We start from the raw sequence: 25,359 nt of genomic DNA, 5'->3' as shown, positions 1-25,359 counted from the left end.
GCGAGTGGCGGCTGCAGGAGACCAGTCTGATCTCTTCTCCCTGCGGAGTAGTTTCCTGATAGCAGGTCATTTTCTTGTCGCTGCTACTATAGGGTTAATTGAATAAACAAAATATCAAAACATGCACGGATCATAGAGACCTGTTAGTGGTGGAAAGGCTGAGATCATAAATGAGACAGCAGTGTTATTTTTAATGGCTGTCAGACTTTTGGCAGTTTAGTTGAACGTATGTTAATATAGATGTTGTTATATATGCACTTTTCTAGGTTGGAAATATGCCTTTGTATAAACTGATGTGATATACATCATTTAAACTGTATTTAATTAGTTTGATACCATGTCTGGTAAGGCAGGGTCATCCCTTTGCATGTGTGGTGGCCGTGTGAAAAGTGGTATGGATTTGATGTTTGGATTTGATGTTGAATATAATATACTGTGTGTCCGTGCGTCCGTGCATGCGTCCATGCGTGCGTGCATGCATGTGTGTGCGTTGACTGCTGCCCTAAATGCAAATACATTCAAGTTTAAGTAAAGAAGTAAACAAGAGAATTGCTGAGGCATGAAACGATACACTTTCATCAGCATAAAAACTTTCCCTGCTGCATGCCATTAGCCCATATACTAACTTTTAAAAGGAAAACCACAGGATAACAGACTCCACTTGAATCCATACCTCCTGCTACCATTCCTCTTTGAGTCAGCATCAAAGCATGCTGGAAGTGTTCGGAGCCTCCCTCCATCTCATAAAGGGCCCCGACATTAAATAATCATAATAGAATAATATCAATGAATGTTTGTTTGGATGGAGTTCGCCATGACCACATCTTCCTTTTACAGTGATGAACAAGCTTGGCTGGGTTCAGCTGATGGCTATGTCTCCAACATTGAGTGTGTCGACAGCCACACTTATATCCTGGTCTAGCCTTTAGATGTCAGACTAGGATTTACTATCATATTAAAAGAGAAACATGCAGTTAATCCACATACATGAGAAGCTAATACGAGAGTTTGACATTTCTTATCAAAATTTCTTATTGCCATATCCTGTCCCGTATTATTCCTTGCACACAGATTATCATAAACCTGGATTAGGTTTTAATCAAGTAGGGCTGCAGCTATCCGTGTGCCTGTAAGCCAGCATTCTACCGATTGTTCCATTGATTCATTGAGTAATTGGATAACAACTAATTTGGCTTTATTAAAAAGCAAAAATAAATATACAAAAGAGAAAATGAGACAGAACAACTCATTTGTGTCCTTCTGAGGGAGAAAATCAACATTTGTATTGTTTAAATGTATAATGATATTATCTGTCAAAACAAAATCCTTTTATACAACATTCTGGTTTTCGTTGCTCACATTATTAATATTATTTCAACCATCCTGAAGCCAGTGTAAACCATGAACAATTTCAAATGTTAGCTTTTTACGTATTTGTATGCAAATACCTTGGGTATTGTGTATGTGTAAGCATTAGTTGTTTTTGGCTGTAATCTTGTTTTTTTGTCCATTGCCGTTCATGTAATATGTGTGTAGCCCTGTACAAAAATCAGAGAAGTTACAGAGCATAAAACATAATTAACAGTATAATAACATGCTGTGTTCAAAAAAAGTTCATAAATAAATAAATAGAGTTCATAATAGTTAAACATGGTTAAAATGTGTGCTGGTTAAAAGCATAAATATAATATCTACCGTTTAATAAATATGACTATTTACAGTTAAAAGATACATTCATATAAAGGTCTTTAAGTTCATTAAGTCCGTAAAATATCTGTGATCCTAGAGAAAAGGAGAGAGGAAGAAGCCGTTTTTATATGTGTAACCTAACCTGTTACCTGTCAAATGTCAGTTATTTCATTCCTGTTTTGTCTTTGGTTGTGTTAAGACCTCACGAGCCAATCAGAGTAAAGCCACTGTGCAAGGGGCGGGATTAGCAGCTCAGGTTAGTGTGTGGAGTAGTGAGCACGCATGAGGAGGGAAACGGACGTTATCGACCAGAGAGCTAAGAGAGGAGGTATCGTGGTGTAGGGAGCATTTAAGTTTTATCGTGAAGGTCGACTACTCGTGGTCCTGATATAAACTTCTGTGTGACCTGCAAGAGGTGAATATGATATGTATGCCTGTATTTTGTGCTATATCTAACTGTTATAGTGAAAAGAGACTGGATGTGTAACACAGTTAGCAACGTTATAGCTAGCGGTAGAAGTCCGATACAAACAAAAGTAATAAAAACAAGACAGTAAACCAGACATTTAAAAAAACAAAAAAACAAACAAAAAAAACATACAGCCAGCACATAATATAGTGTATAATGTGTTTATACATGTCGATTCATTGAACAGATGTCCCAGAAAGTCCACTCACACAGATTGAGTCAAGGAGGCCGGAGGGGAGTGGCAAAGTCTCAGTATGGAGCACAATTAGGTCCCAGTTTGTGGTCTATCCTTCCTGATGTAGTCTATGAAAGGGCCCCAAATCTTCTTAAACTTAGCTTGGGAGTTAGACATAGAAAACCGAACTTCTTCAAGGTATAAACAAGAAACCATATCATTTAGCCACCTCTTGAAGCAGGGAGGGGAAGCTGACTTCCACTCCTTTAGGATGACCCGTTTTGCAATGGTCATACCAAACATGAGGGCTTGAGAGTAAAATGTTTTTGCTTGTAACACAAGTATTAAAAAGGTACTGAATGTATTTTATTGTAAGAGTATCTAACAAAAAGGGTTTCTCTTAAGTTAAAGGAGAGGTGTGAAACCAGAAAAATTCATACCTTGAATAATTCTGTGCATTTTATTTTATGCTAACATATATTCAACTCTTATTTCATTTTGTATGAATAAATACCTGTGAAGGGATTTCTGCATTTAATGTACAGTTGGGGTGGACATTTTTAAAAATAGCAAACCTTATTAATGGTATACATTCTTAAAGTAACATAAACAAGTTGTATTTTCCCATGCATTAGTCGCAGATGGATAACATTTGTTATGTACGATGGAACTGTTACTGCCAGGTTTCTACAACTGTCTTGGTTAAAAGTCTGTGCTGCTGTAATTGTAGCACTGGATTTGTCCGTCGGGTTATAGCTCAATTAGAAGATTATAGAAACCCACTGAGGATGGTGATTAGCAAATGAACTGCTGCTTGTGTTTACCTGCATAATTGATTGAGCTCAAAAGGAAACATGGGACCTCCTATCACAGGTCACCCTGCTGCAAATAATGTCGACATTCTGCAGTGAGACTGGAGCTGCCAGACACTGAGACAAATACCACACCTTTACTTCACCCTGTAGCTCAAGGAGTTTCATCCAAAGTTCATCCCATAGGCAACTTCTGCTTCAGAAAAGTCACGTTTATAGTAAATACGTCTTATTCAGTATTCGGTTGTACTTAGCTCCGCCCTCTTGTATATGGTTGCAAAAAAATAAACCCATGTGTCCTAAAAAGGATGTTCACACAACGAAAATGTATTGTGGATTATGTTTCCAAGGAAACATTGTGTGGTGGATTACGTGACGTACAACACATTGGTTTGGTAAGTTGGTAAGTTTGGCCTTCATCTTACCGATGGCCTGTGCTCATCCTCTGGCTGCTAATTAACCCGACTTCTAATGCACCTGACCAATAAATGCTTCACCTTTACCTCACATTTAGCCCTCTTTCAAACCCAAATCCCACAATGAGAACAACGGTGTCTTCACTTTTGGAGGATTTGCTCTTTCTGTGTAATCATCGCACACAGACACACACACATCTAGCACCCTATGTGATGTTAGCGATGCTATCTGGAGATCAAAGTAGCCGGCTGGCTTTTAAAACTCAAGTGGTCCAATTTCATTCAGAGGCAGAGAGCCTGGAAAGGCTTTTGATAATCCACACTGTCTGATGAGATTTCCACTGCAATACGTTCTGAAAGCAAAAGGTAAAGGAGGGGAGGGAAAGGAAGAGTGAGAGAGGAGGAGAGTGGATGAACTAAGAATGAGATGAAGAAAGGGAAGCTGTAGAGAAGAGGGGGAAGTGGGAGACAATGACTCAAGAAAGAACAGAATGGGGAAAGACGAGGAGCTCTAAATTCATAGCTTATTGATCAATTCATATTTTGCTCATTTTTTTAATTGCATCCTCAGGATCTTTGGCCTCTGTCTCCTAGAATCTTACTCCATATCTCTCCCTCTCCCCGTGTTTATAACTCATCTATCAGATACAGAGACGTGTAGATGGAACAAAAGTCATCCCTGTAATTCATCCCGCCGCTCACTCATTCTCCTCCGTGATGACATCCATTCATCAACTGCCTCTGCGTCTTTAAAATGGATCCATTTGCCTCCGAGTTGCTCCGTTTCCAACGTTGCTCCCTTGCAAAGAGATGCAGTTTGGCAACAAATGCGAAAAGATGAAATTGGAGTCGGTGTCGCGATGACTCAGGGGGTTCAACTATATTCTCGCCCCATCAAATCTGACTCATTATTTCCTCAGCATGTCATCTCCCTCTTCTGCTCCTCCTCTCTCTAACGGCAGTAAAAAAAATCTTTTGAAAGATCGTTTAAAGATGTGCGGCTTAATTTGTTTTAGGCTACTGTTTCAAGTGAGGATTTATTTAAATTTTATTTTATATATCTCCTCCTTCCTGTGTGCCATAGAGCTCTATCAAAAACACATCAATGAGCCACACTGTTGCACTGGATGGCCTGTTCCTTCATTACCTTAAACACACACTTTATTGTATTTTGACTCAATCCCATATCCACCATCCTGCTGACACAAATACTCTAGATCACCAAATGCAGATTAATCCACTGCTGAAAATAGTCCTCAACAAATGCAGTGTTTTCTTTCCATCCATCCATTATCTGGTACCACGTATCCTACTTGGGGGTCGTGCGGGGGCTGGAGCTGATCCCAGCTGAGGTGGGTCGAAGGTTACACCCTGACAGGACGTCAGAAAGTATTAAGGGGAAGGCCAAAACTTTATTACAACAAAAATAAAGAGGGCAGTGTTGTTAATGTTTCTTTTTTTTGTGCAACAAAAAAAAAACTTGTTCAAAGGGTTTTCTCTTTTTCTTTGATGCTTTACGAAACCGATTCTGCTATCATTACAAGTTTCTAGATGAACTGTTACGACATGTGTAACATCGTAATTATTTACAACAAAAGTTGTGAACAAATGCTTAACAAAATGTTATTCTTGTTTTCAGGTGTCAAGAAAGATTGGTCTGGCAACCAGATGACATAAAGGTAAGTTAATAAAGTTATATGATTTATTTAAACTTTAAACTACAAATCCAAAAGCAGAATTGTTGCACGTTCTGTACCAGAGACTGAACTGATCTCTGATGAAACGCATGCAGGCTTCTGTCACAACCTTTTTGTCACATAAGAGGAGGAGTCTGCATGTACAAGGGGATGCATCATAATGTGGCGTACATGCATGGACACACATTACAAATACATGTAATGAATTTCATAAAAATACAAAAAAGTGAGTGGGGTAAAACCCTGAAAGACTGGTCCGCAGAGCCACACACATACAGCAGTGGATCAGCCGTTGTGTCATGGAGCCTCCAGCGACCACTAACGCTCCAATATCTGTCTGAATAATGAACGTCCGTGCATCAGATTAGAGTGGACATTATCTAGAAGTGGAACAGCAGCGATGACATAAGCGTCTTCTATCTGATCACAGTGGATCCGCCTCGTTCCGTTATCTGCAGGTAAAACTGCAGCTATTCATCTGCATGACTGTGGGATTGAAACAGAGCACCGATAAGGAGCCGACAGGACTTCCTCTGTCAACAACTGCTGCAGGTTAAATTCGGACTTTCAGCACAGATGGTGATTAATGTAGCTGCGATAGAACTTGTGATAGATTGTGGCTCTTGAGCCAATTATAGCTCGAAGAGTTGGAGCGAGTTCAACTTCCAGTTTTCAGAGATACAATGAAATGCGGCTCATTTTAACTGTGACACTGTTAATCGTCCTGTTCGGTTGGTTCATTGCCACCTGGATGATTAGCAGTTCCACAACTTTTCTTTTCGACCCAGTTCATACTAATTGACTTTGATTTGAAAGTGGGGTTCAGAAATGAATCCGACTTTATGTGATCAGTTAACTACCGCAATATAATATTTGTTTTAAATAATTTGCAAGCAGCTATGTGTGATTGGATGACAAATATAAATGTCAGGAGAAAATAACAGACATTGAAGTGGTCTAGACAATAACAATGTCCATTAAAGGCCTTGCCCAGTATTATAAAATAGGTGGGAGAATTTCATACAGATTTACAGCTGAGTTCAGATTTAATAAAATGCGGTCAAATGCCAGGCTCATGTGCTGCCCACATCTTTTAACCCATGAATTCATCCATATGTGACCTTTTTCTTTCCTCTGTTTTCTTTCTCTTTGTGCCCACTAATTGCAGCATAAATTAACAGGGCAAACACATTTGGTGTTGATACAGAAACCGGAGGGTAGATGGTTGCCGGGGAGAGAGAAGCACTGAGCTCTATAGCTGATACTGGCTGGAATAGCTGGATCAGATATCATTGACAATGGGGCTGATCTATTCAATTAATTTCTATGTTAACCCCCGATCACAGGAACACATCCTCCATCATGCATGAGCTGATGAGTTGTAGCTGATGGTGCACAATTTATTTTTTCATTGTCAAACAAAAGTGCAGTATATTTGTATATCTATGTACACTGAAAAAAGATATAAACGCAACACTTTTCTTTTGCTCTAATTTTTCATTAGCCAATAGAAAAAAAATGTTTTTCTAAGTGCACAAAAGGCCTATTTCTCTTACATTATGTTCACAATTTGTTTAAATTTGTGTTAGTGAGTGTGGGTTAGGGTTAGGGTTAGGGTTAGGGTTAGCTAACCCTAACCCGAGATAATCCATCCACCTTACAGCTGTGGCATATCAAAGTGCTGATTAACCAGCATTATTATTGCAAAGGTGTGCCAGAGGCTGGTCACTCTTAAATGTGCAGGAATGATGATGTTCTCATTCAGTCCCATCTACATTGTAACCCAGGCATGTTTGACACATCTGTGTATGCTGCATACAACGCTGCTGTTATACCATTAACGTCGTCATCATTAATGAGCTACTGTCCCTGCTGTTTTTAGAAGGGCATGATGTTCGTATACCTGAAGTCAGCATGTAACCTGTTATTACTGTTAGAAAGTGTCCAGTCATTCACAGGCATCAGCTTTTCATCGCCACTGTCAGCCTTTATTTCACATGAAAAGACCTTGAAGATTATTCTCATTTACAATGGTGTCAAATCACAAACATGATAATCCATTTTTATCCACGACAGATAAAACTGTATTGATCCCCAGGAGGGAAGTTCATCACATGAGTGAGCACTGACTTGAACGCTGTTTTCCTATTGGAAGGCTACTCATATACACGTATACAGTTTTTTTTTAAGTACATATTTTTAGTACTAGTTGATAGTCCGAACTAAAGCAGACTTTCAGACTTTGTAGCCAAAAATATGACTCCAGTTTAATCTTGGCATCATTTTGCATCACTGATGCAGAGCACTTCTATTATATAATTAATTAAAGGACCATCCCAGTATTAATATGAGGAAGACGTACTGGGAGAAGCTGAAAATTTCATTCATTCATTTCAATTCATTTATGGCGACTGTTGTGTCATATCAGTATGAGCCTGAAAGTCACACAAGCCAGAGGTGTAACTTTCCGCCGATCGTTGACCTCCGTTATACTTTGGTCCCGCCCTCTGAGCTGTCAATCACAGCAGAGCCAAGACAGCCGTTTGGTCTGAATGTTAATACGCCTGGAAAAGTAGTTCCTTTACGACTGAATTTTTAACTGGAATTTGAGCTAGAAGGAGGATTTTAAGTACAAAATTAGCTTTGACCTTGACAAACGTTTGCATGTACATTCAACGTTTATTGAAAATGGACATAAACAAAAATACAGCAATTTTGGTCAATTTTGAGTTTTATGTAAAATTAGGAGGCCGATGGACAATGACATGTAGTAACACTGGTATGGGCCTGCCTCCTTATCTTCTACTATCTTTGTTCAGAACAACTTCATAGGCTTTGGATGTTGATAGTGTTGAAAAGGCAGTGACTTGCAAGGCTTCATTAATTAAGAGTGATTATTATTCTTTACAAATGAGCCCACTTTATTTCTGCCTATATAAGGAATATATGTATAATGAAATGAAACATCCTATGCAGACAGAAGGGCTGGCAGCAGCAGCAGCAGCAACAAATGCTCACGCAGGCGTGTGACGGCCGCAGCAGTTGATATATGATTCACCAGACAGCCAGCCAGACCAGAGAGCCAAACGCACTGATGCCTGGTGATTTATCACCTTGTTCAAAATGTCCCCTTGCATTCATAGAGAACTCTAACTCTGCACTAGAAACTAGAAATAAAACACAACTTTTTTACACTTTGTTGACGTTCGGTTTAGGCAACAAAGCCACTTAGTTAGCTTTCTGAAAAACATCACACAGACTTCGTCACCAGCTCTGACCGCATTGATGTGGTTAATTTGTGTCCACCATGAAAAACGATCAATTTTGCCTCTCCATTGGCTTTGTTTTCTTTAGTCCTCAAACTATTTACTTTTATTATTCAAGATGCTGCAGTAAAACAAGGGAAACAACTCATTCACTGTGAGGTTGCTTATTGGGACCAGAGGGAGGAGTTAAACAGAAAACAGATGGACGGTATGCTGCTTCATTGCACCAATATGTAGCCACTATATTTGATTCACTTAGAGAGGTTGATTTATTCATAAAGCCCTTTATGACAGTAAAGTTGCTGGCCTGTGAGAGTAAAGGCACAGACCTGATGAAATAAACAACAGCACACTAACAAACCCTCCTAATCTTATCAGAGCTACTGACTCCTCTCTCTCTACAGACGACCTCCTTCTCAAAATATAAAACCACTTCTAGATCGCTTTAAATGGGAAGGCGACTGCTCTGGGATCAGACACCAAACCTGTTATATGTGGAGTAAGTGGAGTTTGATGCCAGCAGAATGGTGATTGTGTGTTTCTTCTGCAAACTCATGCATTAATAGAATAGTATGAAGCTGTTATTAGTGAGTGAGTTATTATAATGAGCTGCAGCTTTGGTAAAGTTTAAACATAGCTTAGGTTGAATGCAGTTATGGGTTGCAACAAACCTGTATGTAGCTCTGTGTACATTACAAAGGCAGCCTTTCAAAGTACATTACCATCGGTTCGGTTTTTGTTTTTTTCTCGATACAGAATTTGTCTGAAATATGTATTTACGTTTTTTTAACGGAGAAGCTTTAAGATTATGTTGAGATTTTTACTCTTTTTACTCTTTAGTGAACATATTTATTATTATGCTCAACAAATTCTTCTTCTTCTTCTTCTTCTTCTTCTTCTTCTTCTTCTTCTTCTTCTTCTTCTTCTTCTTCTTTTATTGCTGACATTACACCTCAATGTAACCAACTGATTTCTCCTCCTTTGGAAAGAGATGCATACTTTCACTGTTACTTAAGCCTTTAGGATTAGCGATATGTCAAACCACTACAGCAAATGGACTGGTTAATTTGAATATATATTAATAAATGTTTCCGTTTAGTGATGGTATTTTCTCTCTGTTCCTGGTTCTGAATATTAAATGATTAATTCTCAAACATGAAACAAATGTTTGTTGTTTTTAAGTCGTAGATGATAATAGATCCGTCTCCCCGGAGACACTTCCCAGAATTTGCATTACGCCTGTAGAGCCGTTCTCCAGATGAAGTGTTTTTTTTTTTTTTTAAATACTTAAAAGGAAACTTCAATATTCACCCTTCATAAGATATGTGATTGGGTTCCAGTAAGACAGTCCCAGTACTGTTTTCTTGAATGGATTCCAGTGGATTTATTTTAAGCCTTTAAAGTTTGTTGTGTGTTCTTTGAAGTTTGTTTTAAATCAATCCCTGTGTGCTCCACACACCAACACACCCATGGTGGATGGAGTGTGTTCATCTTTCAAAGGGAAGTATTTTTCAGAAGGTTAATGTTTAAAGATCAAAACCTGTCAATGAAGGATGGTGTCCAACATGGATCAAGGACTTGGACTGGACCCAAAATAGTTTTTCACAGATTGTTATGAAACAGACTTATCGTGATTGACCAAACCTTATTTACAGCTGCTATTTAGATGTGGTCTCCATTTACATCTATTCTTGTTTGATAAAATTGTCTACTGGAGACTCTGAGACTGAACCAGTGCAATTTCTGTAAAACCAAAACTGCGAGTTGAAAGAGGCTGAAAGCTCCATAAAGCTGCAGAGTTGGGAATAATTATTCTCTCATGAACAACCACTGTTGACCATCATGATATAATATGTAGATTATTCGGACGATATTTGCTGGTGTCTCAAAGTCTCACCTCCCTCAAGGGCAACTAAAATATAATTTGATGCTTTTATCTTCGAGACATTTAAATGAAAATCTATTAATTTAATGAAGAGAACAGAAACTGAACACCTGCTGTTAACTGTAAAGGTCTCATGTTTAAACAAGTTTTGAATTATTAGGAAGGTGTGTGAATATACATAGTGATACAGACATGCCATGGACATTTGTATCATGGTTTTCACTTTTCTGATCCATTTGGACCCCTGTCTCCTTCCAGCTTTGTTGCACAGCCAAGTGACAAACAGCCAACACACACACACACACACACACACTCACCAGACTGATCAAATGAAGTGGCGTATGTATGACACGCCAACTCGTATGCCATTATGGCGTGTTATCACTACGCACAATCGCCTTTTCGCGTCAACGCTGAACCCTAACCCTAAAGGGCGTTTACATACATGCGGATGTGATGGGTCGTTTCGCTAGAGGGCGCTGACAAACACGCGGCTGTGATGGGTCGTTTCGCTAGAGGGCGCTGATAAACACGCGGATGTGATGGGTCGTTTCGCTAGAGGGCGCTGACAAACACGTGGATGTGATGGGTCGTTTCGCTAGAGGGCGCTGACAAACACGTGGATGTGATGGGTCGTTTCGCTAGAGGGCGCTGACAAACACGCGGATGTGATGGGTCGTTTCGTTTAGAACGTACACATACACGCGGATAGCTCGAATTGCTTACAGATAAAACGCCACAGGAAGTGACTTGTATATTTACGAAAAGTCATGATGCCACGTTGCACTCACACACACACACACACACGTCCGATGCTCTGTCACACAACCTCCGTGTTTTTTCCACTCCCGTTACCCTTGTTGTCCGTCTGTCTGCCTGTCTCCATGCCATTCCATCTGTGTAACTCTTTCTGCCTGTTTATTAATGTTGCTCTTCCAAAAGATTTGTTTATTTCTGTGTCTTCATCTCAGTGTTTACAATAAAAATAGATGTAATGTAGACATATGCATATTCAAGGCCATCCTCAGACCAGCAGCAGCTTTGTCGAAGCCCCAAGGAGCTGTCGGTCGGCATGTTGCTACAGGTTCATGAGAGGAGACGAAGTATGAGCCCCCAAATCTAGTCTGAGTGTTTTTGTTAGACAGGACGATGCAGTACAAACAATTTTTATTCCGCTTGAAGCTGGATTTTACAGCTCTGGGATTTATCACAGCAGCAGGCTTTGGTCAACAGCACTGTGAGGTAGAGAGTACAGACATTACTGTTGAATTATGTAGAATATTTTACATTACATCTATTTAGCTGGTGCTTTTATCCAGAGCCACTTTCAATAAGTGCAGTCAGCCATGTGGGTACAAGCCTAAAACGTGCAGGGAGTACATCAACTCCATGGAGGTCTATGGGCCAGTTTGCAGTCTGAACGAGTCGAGCAAAAGTGAAATTCCGGTATTGAGAGACTGATTATAGTGCAACAGTCATAAAGTTTTTAAATTGAATATCATTCTGACCATGGACACTTTAGACAAATATAGTGGTAATAATGGTAATTATACTAATCTGGTCATATTACCGAAGCCTAGTCTGATTACATGAGTTTTCAGTCCTGAGGTCAACACCATTGTGGAGCTCAAATGGCTAATGGCTGTGACTTTGAAGAGCGCTAGTTGGCCTTTTCGTAGAGGGAATGAAGCGAGCTGTTTGGATGTAAACTGGGCCTGAGATATTTACAGCAAGGCAAGTAGTACCAGGATCTTGAATCTGATTCTATCAGTGTGGGGGTCAGAGGAACTCATATTAGTGCCAGACGTGTCACAGCAGTGTTCATGCACAAACAATAGATCTGCTGTTGTCCTAAATGTATGCAACGCTCATTCTGACTTCTAACACAGTTGTATTTCCCACCTTCACTTTGGGCCAGTACGCCGTTTCAGAGCTGGACTGGTATGAACCGCTAGCGGGGCTTCACCAGAAGTAATTACATTAGTGTCCTATTGTCCTATTGTGTGTATTTGCATTTTGAAATGTGAACATGTTCTCCAACACATTCCCAAAAGTGAATGTAGTTAAGCCTTTAAGAGCCTTTAAGTCATGTCGTGTCTCCCCAGGGCTGTACGTTAACTTTTTCAGCACATAGCACCAGTGCTACAGAGGCTGGCAGTTTTTTAGCAAAGGACCAGAGAGTTGTACCACACCCTAAAAATGCAGAAGAAGCATCTTTATTAAATTTTACGTCATGGACGTCGGAACTATTTTCTGAGAGGGGGGGGGGGGATTTTTGTTGGGAGGGTCTGGGGAGAGACGCACACAATGATTAACTGGATAAACGGTCCGTGTACGTTGCGGCCATCCGACTTTCGTTTTGAAGTCAACAGTCGCAAAACGGATAACGAGTCGTTTCCCGTTGTTCACTTCAAAATAAAAAAAACGAAAAATATCCCATTATTCGTTTTAAAAACGGAAAACGAGAAATGGAAAACGACTCGTTAAATTAGATATTGTGTTTATGAATGGGATTCGGGGATGAAATAACAGTGCCACTTTTCATTCCAGATTTTGCCGTAGGCTACGTCTTTTTTACCCGGAAGGCGCTGTGTTTATGCCGCGAAATTACCTGAAAGCCTACTTTGAGACATTTAGGGGGAGCTCTAAAACACTGTTCATAAACGCTCTGACAGCATTTGACACTCGCGTTTTGATGTAAACCTACTGTTTTAAACACGCACCAAAAGCGTTATGACGCTGACATAAAAGCGGAGCCTCCGCCTCTTCGCTGCCGCCACTCAGCTGTTGATCCTCGGTGTGACTGCTGGGGTCTGCGCTCTGACCGACCGGTAGCCGCTCCGTGAGTCGGTGTCCAGCTCATGGAGCCTGCTAACAACAGTGATTAATTGACATAGTGTAGTTATGATTAGTGTAATGCGTGAGTCTCTCCTGCTTCCTGCGCAAGGCTGAGAAAGAGCGCTCGGATGCCTCGGGGAGGCTGATGGGGGGTGGATGGGGGGCGGATGGGGGGCGGCCGCACCCCCCACACCCCTAGTTCCGACGTCTATGGTCGTAGTACCATCGTTCTACACAGAAGGATTTTTTTTGTGGCTATATCTGCCCATAGCACCCCGTGCTACAGGGCAGATTCATTCTTAGCACAGGCATGTTTTGGTGTAGCACGTGCAACATATATGTCGCACTGTACAGCCCTGCTCCCATTTGAATGTCTCGACTTGGAAAGTGGATTTTTTTGGAACTCTTTTTCCACTGATGTTTTTCCAAATGCTGGAACCTTCAGACATTTTTATTGTTATGCCTCCACACTGGCGACACCCTTGGCCGATGACATTGTGTTTTCACAAGTCCATCTGTCACATTGTTAGGAACAAGATCTCTCTGGAACGCCTGGAAGGAATGTCTCCAAATGCGGCACAGACACCCACTTGGACTCACGGATGAACTGATTCAATTTTGGTGGATGAAGGTCACTGCGATCTTTTTCGACATAACTCAAGAATTATGACAATTTCATAGGAATGTCTTAATAGGATAAAATGATGAAGTGACCAGACGTGGACATAAACTGTAACTTGAGTGGTTGGCGGAGGCATGCACACAACAGTGTCGGTTCCAGTTTATTGGTGGACAAACCTGTCCTTGATTGTGTGTGTGTGTTGCATTAAGTGGGGATGAATAATCTTCCAGTTGAATTTGAATTAAATGGAAATGCAGACACAACAAAAGAAAATCATGAAGCATTTTCAAAAACAGCAACTGTCAGTCACCAGTTTCTATGATCTGAACAAGTTGAACCCTAGCAGTGTTACACTATTTGTCGAGTTAAATAATTCAATGGAATGCATAAGTGATGTGTGTGTGTGTGTGTGTGTGTGTTTTATGTGGTTGTAAGCTTTTTGTTGCACAGTATGATGAAAGAATTCCCGCTGAAAAGCAAAGTGGTAACAAGAGCTAGAAGTGATTCTCTCTCTCACACACACACACACACACACACACACACACACACACACACACACACACACGCACACACACACAGACTAATTAGACCTGACTTGAGCCTTTTCTTTAATTCCATTAAGCTGATGACAACATTACATGTAGTCTTCTAATGTGCGTGTCTTTTGTAGTCCTGATCTTCCTGATTATTCTCTCTGAGACATGAAACCACATCATTACCTTCGATGCCTCACTAAACATCACCCTGATAAGTCAATAATATCGCCTGTGTGACAGAAAAAAATGGTGCCGACACAAATTGACAAACATTCATTTTAAAGTCGTGCTGAGAGACTTTGTGAAATTTGTGTCCACATGTGAAACTTGCTATCCATATCAAGAATAGTTATGCAAATAATGACTGTTGTCTCTCAGAAGCAACATTAGAAGAAGCATGAAATGATTGTGCTGCTGCAAAAGGTTGGCACGGATGGTTCGGTATATAAAGAGTCTCGCCTGTTTACATCTCATTTGCTACTAACATACCAGAGCGAGGACTGTAGCCTGAACCAAGTAGTTGCCTAAACAAAAGCAGACCTTGACCATAGAGATGGCAGAACAGACGGTGCTAATATGGATACTAGCCCTTTGTAATAGGGGCACCTTGAAATGAAAGTCCATCTCTTCTACTGTATGAGGAAATGATTGTGATGAAGTTTTAGGTTTGTTTCCTCACACAGCCGTCACATGAGTGAGGCTACTAATGTCGTCATCTAGGAACTATATGAGAAACATCAGGATCCAGCTCAGCGGGGGACGTGGATCGCTTGGTCCCATTGTATGTTCATTTTTCTGTAATTAATCACAGCAGCGTGTCACAAAATCCTGAAAAAAATAAATCCTTCTGAAGTTGGGAAAAGTCGAGATAAACAGCTCAGTTAGCCTCAATCAGTTGCTGTTGTTTGAAAAAAAAGCTCATTACTGCACAGCAGGCCGGCCAGCAGGCTCTGGAGCCTTGGACGAATGTTTCACAAGTTTTTGCAGAATTATTTGAGGGAAGCCTTCAGGTCATATAGGTTGTTTTTGAAGGCGCCGTCAAATTACCTTTTTTGTTCTTCAGGTATTTGATTTAACATTAAAGAGTTAACCACAAGAGAGTGTAATGGATGCATGCAAATGGGATGTGGTAGATAAGAGAGAAGAGTAGAAGGAAACTGAAACAGGAGGCATCAGAAGCATCGGAAGAGAAGAGTCAGACAACACAACACCTTTTTGATTTAACACTAGGGAATAAACCAGCTTAGTCATCATAAGCGTCTGTCCGTAAAGGAGGCTTACAAAGGTCCATCTGATTACATCTTTCATTGAAAAGGTTTTTGACTGATTGAGTAAATGCAAGATATATCCACATTTAGTCAAGGATTATGCCCCCTACAGAAGTAGTAGAGCAAGTGTCAAGAAACATTCTCGGTTAGGTAGTTAACAAGATTTTTTGGCTTGTGGCCCTGAACATGAAAGTGATATGAACCCTCATCACAGGTTGTTTTTAATTGCATTTGATTTTTCTGTTCTGATGTTCTGAGTTTTGTTTATGGGACTGTTTTTATTATTTCAATACCAATACTACCTTTGTTGAAATAGGTTTAACACATTATTAATCCTCTTTTGTTATCTCTGCCAGAAGATAAAGAGACTGCTCGTGGTTGCAGTGATTCACACATTCTTAAAAAACCCTGACTCCTTACTACTCTTAACCTGCACTCTGAGTATACCTTCTAGTTATTACTTATATTAACAGGAGTCACCGGACCTCAGATTCAGAGCAGCAAAACCACTTTTTGGCAAACGTGTCTCCTTTTGGTCTTCACTCATGCTGCCTCACAGGGACACGGCACTTTCACCCAGTAATTGAACTCTGTGTGCTATTAAATATGCTCACTCTGGTTCAAAGTTATTTCTACAATTCATAAAAAGTCACATTAAAAAGGCAGTTACACTAAATCCGTTAGTGATTATAGTAATTGTAACCATCAGTCTGTGTTATTAGAGGTGATATTTTTCTGCCTTCGGTGAGCACCCATTAGCCATTTCATCTCCCTTTCTGTGCCCACCCTTTGCTTTCACTTTACACACACACACACACACACACACACACACACACACACACACACACACACACACACACACACACACACACACACACACACAGCATTCCTCTTGAAGCTGCAGCACATCCTCTAGCTGCAGCCACACTTGTTAGCGTAGCATCAGGTATGTGGAGGATCCCTTCCTCAGTCTTAATTGCATTCCTTTGGGCTTGACTCGACTCCCCTGGAGAGTCAACAATCTTCTTTGTGCCTTTGATCTTAACAAGCTTTATTAACTACCATGGCAACCGCGGGGGCTTCTGGGATGGCGGTGCTGTTGGGCCGCTTATTATTGGACAGAAATAAAGGGGCCGGCCTGGCACGCAATCCTGCTCTAGGGAGGTTTTGGATTAGGAGGGATTGTGAATCATAATGGGTGCCGTTGCTGTTTCGACATTTTATCTGTGAGCTAACCATTATGTGTAATTTTCTATTCTTTTTTCCCCCTGCACGTCTGAAAGTGTTGGAGCAGTCAATGTTTTCATAAAAATCCCCAAGACAATTATTTTTTACTTTGTGGAAATAGTTTGGCAGGATCTCATTGAATGTTCGTGAATGTTTAACAAGTCAAGATGTGGACGGTTTCCTAAATTGACCTAACTACACATTCTGTGATCCACAGTCCAGCAGTCAGATTAGATTTTGCATAATATGTGAGGAATACAATCAGATATAATATATAATTATGTGAGGCATTTCATATTATTATTTTTTGAATTAATAACTCAAACTCACAAAGAAAGATTAGTTAACTTTTACGGTCTCAATTTCCGTCAGCCGGCTGAAAAATCTGCTTAACTATTAATTAATTTATTTCATTGTTAATTTTTTCAGTTAGTTCAATTAGTAAGTAAAATAATATTTCAGTTGGTTCATTGATCATTATTTCATTGTTCAGTTAATTTAATATTCAAAAGATCAGCAGAAAATGAATGGACACCAATTAAAGTAACTGAAATTAGTCGCTACACAACAAAAGGCGATGTCAGTCTCGGTGTTTGAAGTGGAGATAGACTAGTGTCACGACTCCCCTTGTTCACATGTCGGTGTGTGTCAGTGATCATTATTACATTCTCAATTTCTACAGTGAAGATTACAAAGGTTTTGGGTTTGGGGTCCTCCTTCAAGGACATTGAAGGGGTTTGATTTAAATTTAAGCAATTTCACATCATTATTTTTTTTATTATATTTTAAATTATGTTTAATTAATTGTTTGTTCACAAACAAAAAAGGTTGTAAAAATGTACTCATCATTATATAAAAAAGGACGGCAACGTTGCATCAATAAATCCAGCGGCCTGGTTCTTGTTTTCTGCTTAGCCTCACAGATTACAGATGATTACTAAAACAGTGACTGCTCCAACACAGCTGGGATCGGCTCCAGCCCCTCCACGACCCTGAATACATGATAAGCGTAGACGATGGATGGATGACTGCTCCAACACTTTCAGACGTCTTTACTTTGACAGATACACTAGTTGCCCGCTCTTTAAAACAAACTTTTTATGGCATACTTTGGTCGCACTCTGTTGTCATTAATAATGAATGAAAGTTGCTGCAGCATATTAATTGCATTGCAATTGTTTGATGGGATCCCTGACAGTCTATTAGCTTCTTGTGTTCCCATCAGTGCAGCTCAGGGAGACATGAGGTGACTGTAAAGCAGGCGGATGAGGGGCAGCACTTAGCCTTCACCATCAATATCAGCTCCTCTTACACTTTACATGTAACAGCTGTGTCACGTTGGCCTCATGAGGCGTTGATGGAGCAATGCTTTAGTTAAGATTTTGATTCATGCACAATGTGCTTGTTTTTATTCATCATCAGGATCATAAATACTTTAATGGTTACGTTCCCTCCATCATTTTTGTTCATCTTTACACATAATGTCATAAATGTCAATAATCCGTGTCTGCCACAGACGACTTCACCTTTTTAAATGTCATATTTAATTGAAAGATTAAGTCTCTTATTTTAATTTTTACTTTTAATTGAACTCACTGCATCTCTCTACTTGCCTGCTATTATAACTTTCATCCAGCTGAATTATGTTTCATCTTGGACAGCAATTAACTATTTTGCCCTTTAGAATAAATGGATTAATTTAGTCTTTCACAATGAGAAGCAAGTGACTCCCAGTGAGTCTGGTTATCCAGGATCTACTGATTTCTGGGGGGTTTTGTACTTTGTCATAGAGTCCCTTGATGGTGATGGGGTTGTGTCCAGGATTTGTATATTGTCTGTTAATGTTGGTAAACTTGACAATACAGAGCCAGAAATAAGAGCAAACAACCATAACTGTGTCCGTGTGCTTCACAACTGATTTTGATTTGTTCTTCTGGAGTTAGTTTCATTACTGATGGAAGTTTCCCCTTAATAAAATCATGTCAGCCTTGAATACTCAGCCTAAGAAAGTGGGGAAACACTAAATGAGAGAGAAAAAAAACCCTTGTAAAATATTGTATTTATTATATTAGAAGGAAATTGAGACATGACTTAAATCAATATTCTCCGGACTGATATTGAAAATGGTGAATAAAGGTTTGGGTGGCGTGTTCCTGTTGTGTAGTGACTGAGGTGAATGTATGATGCACAATCAGCCAGTCATTTAGTGGGCCAGTGAATGAGCCGGCCCTTCAGTGAATCACACGTTGAGCGGCGGTTGAGAGCCGAGCTGGGTGGTAATTGTGCTCTCTCTCCCCGCAGATAGCTGCTCTCATTATTTCTATCGCTGAACCCATTTACACAGCCATGTTTCACATTAAGCTCTGATAGGCTATAATACTCTCTGACACCACTCTGACACACACACACACACACACACACACACACACACACACACACACACACACACACACACACATTGAGCAAAACAAGCTCAGGACAGTCTGCTGAGAGAGAGACAACAGAATATTCTTACAAACTTTATCTCACTTTATCTCTTTCACAGATTCTGTTACAAATTGTCGTTGTTTAGTCAAAGGAATAGCTGTTGTCTCACCTTCTGAAATGGAAACATTAGCTACCCTTTTGTGTGTTTGGACGGACGTATTTTGGGGCATTATTATGAGATGACTGAAAATGAAGGGAGAATGTACTGAATTTAAACAAGGATGTTCCAGGGTAGAAGCTGTAAACCATCAGGCAGCCCTGAAAACAAGACAGGTTAAGAATTATTTCAAGTTGCTCATCAGTTTATTACTACGACATATTTAACCTCTGGTTTCACTACATGGCAGATCATAACTGTACATTTAAAAAAGTTCTCATGACATCAGCAGTGTTGGTGCTGTGAACTCATGGAGCCAGAAATCAGGTCCCACACCAGGGTTTCATCTGCAGTGAGACAAATCAGTTGAGCTCGTGAAAGTGGTTCCAGGATTCAATCAAGCACAGATTAAAAGTGCTGCCCAACGGCAGGGAAGACCATCAAATGGTTAATTTAGTAAGTCTAGTAAGAGATGGACTCCGTTGGTTTAATGACAATGGCCATGAAACAGGTTATTTACTGTATCTGCTAGCATGTCCGCATCTCAGCAAATCCAACATTAACCCGAGTGCTCCTGGAAATTAACATTAAGCGGAAAAAAGAAATGCAGAGGGACGCCGTTCACAGAGGTCACTTCCGCTGTGCGATAGTGTTGATCGGCCGTGGTGCATGAAGCCGTGCAGAAGTATTGATTGTATCAACAAGGCCAGTGTTTGTTTTGCTGTGGCTGCAACAGAAACATGCACATTTCAGTTCTACTTCAAGTATCTGGCACAGGCAATAAGATTGATGAGGAGGAGGAGGAGGAGGAGGAAGGAAACAAAGGACATGAAAGGAGAAGGAAGGGGAGGATGAGAGGTGCTTGGAGAGAAGCAGAGAAGCAGTCAGAGCCGTGCCATAACCATGACTGTGTCTTGGCCTACAAAAAGAGAGAAAGGGAGTGAACGTAGCCTTTGAATAGCTGTAATGAGGGCAGGCAGCTACTGGACTGCAGACAGAGAACGGCAGCCAAGTATTGACCCAGCTGACAGCTAGCTGCCAGACGATGCTAGCTAGCTAGCAGCACTGGGTCAGATTTCTACTGGAGCGCCTTCAACAAATCAACTGAGAAAGATGTCTGCTCCAGTCTGGCGTCCTTACAGTCGCAGGGGCTCCATCCTCTTACAACAACACAATTAGGACTCTTATTCTGTCCTAGTGTAGTTTTACTGCAAATTATTATTAATTATTCATTTTGATATTGTTTTTGTCAGAGCACCACTGTGTAAATGCAACATTACTCGAGGTAACACTGTTAGTGATTAGGGTTGAAAGCAACTCTGGTACAATTTTGGATTTCATGACTAAAGCTGCTTGGAAACCCTATCATTAAAAAGTCAAGTACCACCAGAATTCAACAGACATGTGGGTGTGCCTGACTCAAAGCCACTCGGACATAAAGTGAATGCGGAGGAAGAAAGAAAAAACAAAGAGATTCAACCTTTTGCTTCAAATGCCAACAGACGCTGGACTCCTGCTTGTATCTGCTGTGATAATTCACAAATAAAACTCATAACCCACAGCTTAAAGTGTGAAAACACACTGCTGCTCTTATTATATTTATATAGCCCTATATACTCATTCCAATGTTACAGCTGACATTTCTCACAACCAAAACAACAGACACTCGAGGTGATAACAAAAAAAACACCAACGGACCAAACATAATAATTTCAAAGCTGAAACTAAAAATATAAGGAATATATAGACTGATGGGTAACTTGTTGATTGGACAGTTTTGGCAATTGTCATTCTGCATCATCAGGACCCACAAGGGGGCCTGTGTCTTCTGTGACTGACTGACTTTTATGCAGCACTTTAATAAAGTATAATTATTATACTGCAAAGCAATCAATGTCACATTGTGTTAATGAGCTAACAGAGTACATGGAGTTAGATACAAGCACTGCAGTTTTAACAGCTGTTGACCTGTTTATTTGGGACATACCTGCACTGATGTGCTTATATAGTATGGCCAAAATACAGATCAATAACATCACTTGCAGAAGAGATTTCATGACCAGCAGATGGCTTTCTTAATAGTTTAGCTTTTGAAATCATGTTTAAATGGCATATGTGCTATCACACAATCCTGTGATTGGTCATTTTGTCCTCTTGGAAGTGAACCAAGAAGACCCACCTTTCCAGGTGGTCGTCGGTTTGGTTGTTGTTTTGCAAACCATACAAACCAATGAAAACAGACTTTTAACTGAACCAAATGGGTTCATTCTGAAAGCACCCTAATTGCCATAGTAATTTCCCAGAGGCTAGGTTGACAAAACACCCATATATAATCAGTTATTAGAGCTCCTGCAATCAGAGAGCAGTTGAGCATTTTGTTGAAATAAATTAAGAATAATCGATTCATCAGGGACGTTGAAATCAACCGGGCCAATGGATTAACCAACTACTTATTTTAGCTGTAAAATATACACTGAATTGGCTTCGGTATCAATATACCTTATTGACTAATAAGTGTCTTAAATAGAGTCATCAGAGATTGTTTCTGTGAGTGACCCTGACATCTGTCCTTCCTGTGTAGAGACAGGCAGTAAAAAAGGCTGCAGCTGCACATATCAATCAGAATAGTATCACATCAGAAGCTTGAATGCAGCGTTAACAGCTTCACATGTAGATATGTGTCTCTGGCTGAAGGCAACACACTGTCAGCTTCATTGTCCATCCAGCTGCTCCCGATCACATCTGACACCGTTAATAGGCTCTAAACACTGACTGACACGTCGAGCATCAGCACACTTAACATGTGACAACAGCAGCGATGAAGCTGACAGACACACACCTCTGCACAGTGCAGCTGGTACACACAGCACAGCTGGATCTGTATATTCAATAAGCTGGTTAGGCTCCTGTATATCTAGTTGTAGATCTCTGTCTGTTCATTCATCTGTGTGCGTTCGACCTGGAAACATGAACGTGTCTCTGCACTCTCAGTTTTGAAATGTGAAAAGAAATTGAATACGTTGTGGATACTACATGGTTGAAATACATTTTCAATTCAGTCGCTTTCCAGGAAGAACCATTTATGATTTAAAGAGTGCTTCAGACGCTTTATTTTACTGGGCTGACATTCAGAGAAATCTATAATGAATGCTACAGAGATAATTTGTAGTGAGAGCATCCTGAAAATATGCCAGTGGCTTTAGAATGGCCCAGAATGTTACCTTTCTAATTCACCCTTGGAACTCAGTTGCTGTGTTTTGCATCAAAAATCACAGCCCCTTGTTGTGACATTTGAATGCTTTCATTCTTAAAATGCAAACAGGAACTACCAGTAGCGTATAGAGGATGGGCCAAACACTGTAAGAAACATTGTGTTGACAGTAGTCTTGCTGGCTTCAAGGTCGTGCTTCCTCTATCGGCAAGGAAAGCAGAGAGCTGTTATAATTCATCACATTTTAACCTAATGTGCAAAACTGTTTCACTGAACCGTCTGAGAAGTAGCCTAATCATTGGGAACTGTTTGGAAAAAGACATGCACTTTCAAAAATGTACTTTTAATACCAGATGAAAAAGGCCTTCAGTGAAGAAATACCCCGTTTTTATAGAACGGATGGTATTGCAGCATCTACGTGAACCTCTGAGACACCATTGTTGTTTTGAACACACAGTTGTCTCTTTGTCTTCTGACACACACCTAAACCATGGCCATAGCTGCCAGTAACTCCTTCTCATTCTTCTTGCACTGTAATGTGACGGAATGCATCATTTAACCAAAGTCTGAGACCTGACATGCGCTAGCAAGAAAAATGTAAGCTGGCGGCTCATCATCGGGCCCATGTTGGCAGATGACCGCCAGGTCAGTCCTTTCAGGATGCACTCAAACTGAACGTGAGGATGAATTAGCATGGAGACCAAACGTGAGCATGAAATAGCATGGAGACTTAACGTGAGGATGAATTACCATGGAGACCAAACTTGAGGATGAATCACCATGGAGACCAAACGTGAGGATGAATCACCAAGGAGACCAAACTTGAGGATGAATCACCAAGGAGACCAAACGTGAGGATGAATTACCACGGAGACCAAACGTGTGGATGAATCACCAAACGTGAGGATGAATCACCACGGAGACCAAACGTGAGGATGAATTACCATGGAGACCAAACGTGTGGATGAATCACCATGGAGACCAAAAGTGAGGACAAATTAATTGAAATTGGTTTGGTGGAGTATAGATTAGTGGATTTAGCTAACGGAAGTTTGTTGCTGGAGAAAGGTGATCACAGCTCTGTTAATGTGATTTTTGAAAGAGACATTAACTTAACACACCAAAAGCAGCCTGGTTCAAAGCCATGAACAGTAAAAATAAGAAAGTGCAAGCATATTATTATGTTTTTCGTGTGTTTTTAGCAGCTTTTCTAAGTATATGTACAAACTGCAGTGATTGCTGATATGTTGCTTCTCAGTTTAGTCTTTGTTCACTACATGTAAACAGTTACAGCTCAGCCCATGGTGTGATTTAAAAAGATGATGATGTTTCATGAACATGGCAGTGATGAATTGGACCTGGCTGTGCTGATAAGCAGGGCAGTGCCCGGCTGATGAGCCACTTGTTTTTCATAATGAGTTTTATTGACATCGGTGGCTCAGTGTGATTAGCAGCGCTAATAGACAAACAACTGTCCGGTCTCATATTCAACAACAACAACAGCAGTGATCAGGGAGGACGCAGCAGAGTCAGCATTCAGTCGAGCTCTTATGTCCTCCAGGAAATTCTTGATAGCTTCTTTTGCTTATATCAGAAGTATTTGTCCGGCGATGCATGTTCCAGAGAATGATGGGTTATTTAACTATTAAATTAATAGTATGCACCAAAAGCTCTTTAAGGCAGCAACACATTGGTCAAACAGGTAAAACAGGAATTAAAATGTCAGTCTATAATACATGTAGTATATAGATATGGAATTGAACTGAATAGATCATCCCCATTGTCACAGATACATGATCCGGCTATCTGAGTCAGTATGAGCCTTATCGCCGATCCAGTAGCGGTGCATTAGACATGGACGGTATGATGGTACACCACAGTATTTCGAAATACCAATACTGTCGTTCATACAGATGCTGCATTTTCTATGATGCTGTATTGATGTGTGCATGTGCCACCAGAGGCTGTACCTCTAGTGTAACAGGCAGCTGAGTGTTGCCATCTTTTGTTGCCTTAAAAAGCCTATGTTAAGAGGGATGTGAGTTTTGGTTCATTCTGCGTTCGAAACCCGTAAATGATAGCTTCAGTGTAAAGTGTGTCTAGCTCGTGTGTCTAGCTCTTTCGCGCACCAAGTATTGGTCTCCATTGGTTATATTAAATAAACTAAACTAATAAATAAACTAACCTGTAGACCAACTTGTGTAACGAATCTAAACATCCTTGTTTACCATTGACATGCCTCATTTATAGTCACATGCTTTTATTCAGCTACCAGTCTGCCACATCCATCTACTCTGCCCAGTGATGTGTCCATACTGTTGGTGCCCGCTGTGTGTGTGGTCGAGAGACAGAGAGAGCCGGAGGGAGGAATTCTTAAATTATCAGTAACTGATAATTTAGCGACACATACTGGCATATAATGTATATCTGCTGAAATGTCAGGAAGGTATGAAATATACCGCCCATGCCTATAGCCCATTCCTACTTTAGGAAATATGACTTGTGACTTATGAGATGCAGTCAGGTGAAGAGGTAGGAGGTGGAGAGAGCCATAGGGATGATGGTCCATTTAGCCTACGTGTCCTGTCTCTTGTATTTACGGTGATGTTTTTCTTTGTGTTTTTATGAAGCACTTGGCACTATAATAAACAATCAAACTTGACT

The sequence above is a fragment of the Eutrigla gurnardus genome, assembly GCF_963514095.1.
Source record: "Eutrigla gurnardus genome assembly, chromosome: 10".
NCBI classification, from domain to species: domain Eukaryota; kingdom Metazoa; phylum Chordata; class Actinopteri; order Perciformes; family Triglidae; genus Eutrigla; species Eutrigla gurnardus.
This window is presented reverse-complemented; position numbering follows the sequence as displayed.